The sequence below is a fragment of the Tenebrio molitor genome, chromosome 1 (assembly GCF_963966145.1).
Source record: "Tenebrio molitor chromosome 1, icTenMoli1.1, whole genome shotgun sequence".
NCBI lineage: Eukaryota > Metazoa > Arthropoda > Insecta > Coleoptera > Tenebrionidae > Tenebrio > Tenebrio molitor.
In genome coordinates, this window is record NC_091046.1 from 22,020,325 (window position 1) to 22,026,960 (window position 6,636).

Consider the following 6,636-nt stretch of genomic DNA (forward strand, 5'->3'; position numbering starts at 1 on the left):
CCAGAGTGGCAATAGGAAATTGGATTTGTCCCTCCAATTAAGTCTGGGCACACGAAACGAGATTTTTTCTAATAGCTCCGGACAATCGACTTCGCCAACGATTAATTTGCAGAGAAATTTCACGTCTGCAACGTTTCTTCTGCATTGCAGGGAGACCAAACAGAATTGCCTGAGCAACCCTACTTGATCCGTCCGAACCCCTGCGCGGATAATGTCCCTCAACCTTATAAAGTAGATGCTTCAGAAAGCGCCTCTACACTCTTTCCAAGCCGGCCTTCGCGTATAGATAATACGGTGCCCAAACCGTGGATGCGTATTCTAGTCCGGACCTGACAAACGCCGAATACAGTGGCTTCAGGACATCAACCGATTTGAAGCTTTTGCTATTGCGCAAAACAAATCCAAGAGATTTAAAACCTTTGCTCGTAACACGCTGCACAAGCTCGTGAAACGAGAGTCTTTCGTCAAACCAGACTCCCAAATCCTTCTGAATCGAATGCCGCGCCACAGTCATATTTTCGCAAGTGTAGTCAAAAGTGATTCTATCTTGCGAGAAAAAGAGACCAAGGAGCATTTGCCAATGTTCAGACCAAAGTTGTTCTGCCTGCACCACTTGTCAATTGTCTCCAAATCATTTTGCGGAACCCTGGGGAACCCCCGACCCTTGAGAATATTCACCTGAGGAGAATCCATTGTAAGAAACAAACTGCCGGCTCCCATTGAGGTAGGATGAAAACCATTTAAGGACTCCACGGAAACCGCACTCGAAAAGTTTTTTAAGCAAAATATTGTGATCTACCCTATCAAACGCTTTGGCGACGTCCGTATATATCATATCCACCTGTCCCCTCCTGTCCAAGCATTCCGAGATAAACTGCATCACACAGACCAAGTTCGTCACAGTAAAACGACCTCTCAAGAAGCCGTGCTGCGAAGGTGTCAGATAGCTTCTCCAGACCGAAGACAAGGAGTTGAAAATTGCAGTTTCAAAAACTTTCGAAAAGCTGGACAGCAAAGCCACTGGGCGGTAATTCTCGATCTGAGCCAGGTTTCCGCCTTTATGAATTGGCACAGTTTTTGCAGTTTTCCAAATGTCCGGAAACGTGCCTTGTACCAGGGACAGATTAATAGTTATTTACATAATTAGTGGGATAAAAGCAATATTACAGGACTCGAGTGTGAAGATTGCAGATGACGAGGGCGTTAGCCCGAGTTCATCTGTAACACACGAGTTTCCTGTAATATGCTTTAGCCCACGTGTTATGTACAACATTTTATCTACGGCTGCGAATTATTAATTAAAAAAATCAATTTTTGGCAAAAACCTCAAATTTGACATTTACAAAAATATATTTTGATAATTGTTAAATGTCAGTTTCAATCGTTTTAATTCAAAATCAAAGCAACAAGATTGAAACAATTTGCTCAATACCAGGACAACCAGCTAATTCTGTTTGTAAACAACGCGTTGTTTTAAATTTTTCATAATTGAGAACCGGGTCGTTTACGTCTTATCGCGGCTCTCGGAAGTGAAGTGACTTCGAAAAATGTACATTGGGGTTACCCCGACGTCAAGTGAGAAAAGTACCAGAACCTGGAATGGAAACGTGTGTGATCCTGTTTCGAGGACGACCTGGAGTGCAAGAGACGAGCGTCTCTGAAGGTGTCACTGCAGTTTGCGTCGTTTTTCCAATATGACGTGTATTACAAAGTGGTCTCTTGTGCGAGTAACCCAAAAGAGAGTAGTAGATGATGTCATTAAAAGTGGAAGTGAGTCTTTTTGTGCCAAGCCCAGAGATTGAAGACCGAAACGAAGTCGATGCCGGCTATTGGGCGAACAAAATGCAAGAACTGTGTTATGTATTTACAATAAGTACCTAGCTTTTCTTTTGTATTGTTGTATTTCAATAAATTTTGTCTGTTTGCTTCTAAATAAAAATGCGTTACGTAATGAAACCAGTGCGGTAAGGAACTACATTACGCAACTCAAATGACTGTAAATGAGTGTGGTAATAACGACTTATCCAAGCAGCCGTAGATAAAAATATGTACCAAAGGTTGGACGAATACATTTCTGCAATCCCTGACCAGAAGTGAGTCTTTTTGTGGCTAGCCCAGAGATTGAAAACCGAAACGCAGTTGAGGTCGTCAACTGGGCGAGGCATAAAAAGATCTTCTACTCTGAATGATATATATTATTTTATCTTCAAGTGGATCACAAAAAAAAAATCGAACATGAACTCACTTATTTATTTTTCTTTTCCTGCAGTTACAATCTTCAAATTTTAAGGCACTAGTAATTTCTACTTCCCTTGTTATTGATACTTGAAGTTTCGATAATATTAGTAAAGTCTACAATGCTATCTATTCTATACGAAAATATCCACGTAAAACTTTCCCAAAATGGTGAATGATCGCAGTTTGTAATTTTTAGTATCCTGAACTTTTGCTACGATAGCAGAGCCCAAATCTTCGATATCTCTCATTGTCAAGTTGGGGATATCATTGCATCGAAAGCGGTCACACAGTGACAAGTAAGACAGAGCTAACCTATAATAGTTAATAATTTATAATTCTTCCTCTAGCGAACTCGGAAATTTTACCAATGTAGCCAGAAACTTTTCATCAGGAGCAATTATGTACGGGATCATTATAAATGATTGTAACAATTAGTGGGCGCACCTAAAGCATAGCGCACAGTCACCTACGATGGTATAATCATTTATATTGACCCTGTAGAAATCATACACTTTTCACCCGGGACTGTAGTCGGATGAGATCTACATTGAGTTTCCCGCGATCTGCAACAATTTTGGTGCCGGCGTCGTGCATTTCATTTTAGAACACTACACACTCACTTCAGAGATTCGCAAAATAGGTACAACAAACGTTATCAAAACGTAAATAGCAAACGATTACAACTTACAACTGTTTACCTATTAACAACGAAGGGCAATCTTGCGCTAATTTTGACATTTGTTTGACATCTGATCTGACATCCGTGGACACGCCCACAAGTCGTACAGCGGGCGGCTCGTCTTTAGTCACAGTTGGATCGGTTAAATATTGGATAATAATTTCGTTATCGCTTTTTTAGAGGCTTTATCTTAACCGGGATAATTTATTAATTAAATATTTCGTGTAATTGATAAATAAATCGTGACAAATACTTCAAATGACCTTTTATTTGACCCGGTCGAGCCGCCTGTGGGACACTTCTACTCCTAGGACTTGAAGTACGTCTACTCCGCGCAGAAAAAAATGACAGTTTAACCCTCTCTATGAAGATACACAAATAGTAATACGTAATATTGAATACCTAGGCAACCATTTTGATGACCTTCAGGTAACACAAGAATCAAACACTTCAACAATAAAAGCTTTTTATTACAATAAATGTTCAAAATCTTGCCCATTTGGATGGTACCGGTGAAGATAGCGTAGGGAGTGCCTGCAAGCTGCTTCAGCTGCATTTCCACATTCACCCAAAAGTAGGTATACATAGTAGCTTGACTGTGACACTTTTTTCAAAACAACAGTTGTCAGTATTTTTCATTTTTTTATTTTAGTAACCGTGGAGTAACAATCCGTCATTGTAACCTACATTAGGTGCACTGGCTACGTTGCCGTCTAGTCCCAATTGTTGAAGTGAAGATTTAATAATTTAAGCCACAATGACAACACTTCTTTAATTTTTTTTAAAATCTCAAACTTTTCAAAGCGGTGAGTTTTACATCCAAAATAAATATTTTGGTATGAACAAAGCTCCTTTACTTGTAAATTTTGACTTTGATTATGGAGTCTTTAGAGTCCCATTTCATCAAAAATAAAAGATATTGATATTTTTCAGCACTCCGTGACACTCTCAGGTGACGAAAGTTTAAGGAAATGATGTACTTTTGGGACAGCCTGTATATTAAAAAATATATCAACTTCATGTAGGAGCAGATTGGCCTTTAAATTTGATTTCTTTTAAATAAAACTGATCTAAGTCATTAAAAATAAGGAGCAATATTAACCGTTTATTGAAACCAAAATATTGTAAATTTTTAATGTCTGAAGGCCGGTTGCACCAACACCAGTTAAAGTTAACTACAGTTTAAAATATACGAAAACATTGCTATAACAATAGGTAACTAAAGTAACAAAGCATTTTAACCTACAGTTAACTTTAACTAGCGTTGGTGAAATCGGCCTTAAATAATTATTAGAATAAATAATTGTTAAGTTAATTTACAAAACGATAACGTTTTCAATAGCATAAAATTGAAATAAATTACGCAGTGCATTTTTGTTCTTATAATTAAATGTACCTATGATCCGAACATGAAACACAGCTATAACAGATTGTCATAGCCAGACAAATAAACAGTAATATATAAAGAGTACTGACGTACGCAGCATTGATCCATCATTTCCAGTAACTCTATTTAATAAGGAACGTAAGATAAATGTCGAAAACATGAATATCCACCCCATCATGATATATTGTGAGAATTTACTAAACAATGAAGAAGCTGTTGATACGAATTATTACATGAGTTGTAATTGTAATTATTGTAAACCAACAATTTAATTGGTATCAAATCTTCCCTAACAGTTATCGTGAATTAATGAAAATTTGTTAGACAGAAAAACACACGTACTGCTGCTATGGGAAAAATTATTTTTCTTAATGTTTTGAGAAGGATGAATCGAATTTTATGTTTTTATTCCGCTGCGCCATTTTACATCCTGGCGATAGGGCGCAGCATTTTCTAGTGTGTCACTCCGTGATGCCGCGGAGAAAATCGAGAACCACTGCCTTTTGGATCCTGTAGATCATCATGATAAAACTGACAATGCAGGAAAGGGTCCTCATTTTAAAATAAAAATTCCAATTTCGAGTAATTTGGGTTGCATACTCTGTAAATGTTGAATCTATCATGACAGCTGAACCTTCTCAGAGGGAGTTACTTACGGTCACAAAATCCTGAGAGCGGTTTTCCAGGTAGATTGTCGGAAAATGCAAATTTTGTTGGCGAGAAATATTATTTCTTTAGTTTTGGAGATATCTCATAGTTTTTACTATGTAGCGGTCTAGTGATAGGGGTACAGGGAAAATTATCGGAACTTATAGGACAATGATTATTTTAGGATCACAGGCTATGAATTTGAATAATACCGTGCGATCAAATAAAAAAAAAATTAGAGTAGGCAAAAATGGTGGTTTGAACCAATCAAAACATCAGAATAGCACAATCCAGGTAATTCGATTTTTTTTTAATTGATCGCACGTTAATAGATTTAAAAAACTGGAAGCAAATTATACATATGAAAATGAATAGATTGGAAGTAGATCCTTGGATAACGAGGTTTTTATCAGTGAGTGAGAAGAAACTGGGGAAGTACTCGTATACCTAGTCCTATTTTTACCCTTTTGAGGTGACGTCACGATTTCCTTCCTCACTTTATCTCTATTGAAACGACAGAACCAAGAAAAAAGTCCAATTTTTCTCTATTGAAATGACAGAAACAGTAAAAAACAAAAAAACCGGTAGGTCCCATTTGCGATGACGTCATTATTTAGTAACTTCACGTATACTGGGTGCCCCAAAATTCGCGGAACAACGTAGTAGTACGTTGTTAAGTAGTCATTAAGAGATCAGGAAAAAATGTTTAAAAAAATCAATCTTCTTTTTTGTAGAAGATATTGTAACGGTCCGAATAGGTTCGATAAATTAAGAACTTTGATTTTAAAATAATTTCAACGAAATATTTTAAATACCGTTCATTTGCGACGGAAATACTGGTCAGTTGTAAATTTTATTGTTGCTTTGTCCACAAGAGTGGCGCCACACTCCTCAAGTGAAATCTGCCAACCTTTCTTTGAAAATGCAGGTACGCGTCCGGGGCAAAACATAGCCCAAGGGGAACAAGTGTTCAGGGGAAAGGAAGCGTTGCAAAAAAATTACATGTTCGACAATTTGGGTGGTCCAGTTAAAATCAGGGAATAATTGAATTAATGAATTTGATGTTAGCAGGTTTCAAATTGAGAGAACCACCAAATTAATGTTCATTAGATGAATTTACTTTTTTTAGCATTCTCAAATTTTTGGCATATTTGTAATTAAAGGGCGAGAATTGCAAATTAGAAACAGAGCGCTTTATCGTAGAAAATAACTAAAATCGTTTGCACTTTTAGTTAGAAAAGTAACAAAGCAAAGTAGAAAGGGAGTCGGTAGAAAACATGGACAACACGGTAACGGTAAAGCCAGGTAGTCGTAGAAATCAGAGGTGTGAGTGAGAGAGAGAGAATGAAATTTACGAAGTAATTATTAATTAGAACGGTTTTGGGGAATCAAACCAATGTAGAACAATTTTTAGAAGTAGCAGAACAACGGAACTTAGTTGCATAAAATGGCACTTTCGTAACAGCGTTTCAAGCCCAATTTAGATTTCAAAATAAGGTTAATTTGTTTCATTTTAATTATGTTTGTTTTATTTTAATTATGTTTGTTGCATTTTAATTATGTTTGTTTCATTTAAATTCTGTTTAATTCTTGGTGCTGATTTTTATTATTGTATAGAGTCGGTAATTCAGTGTTCCTGTTAATTCTGTTTGTCCCATTTTTAGATTGTGTTTGTTTCTTGATG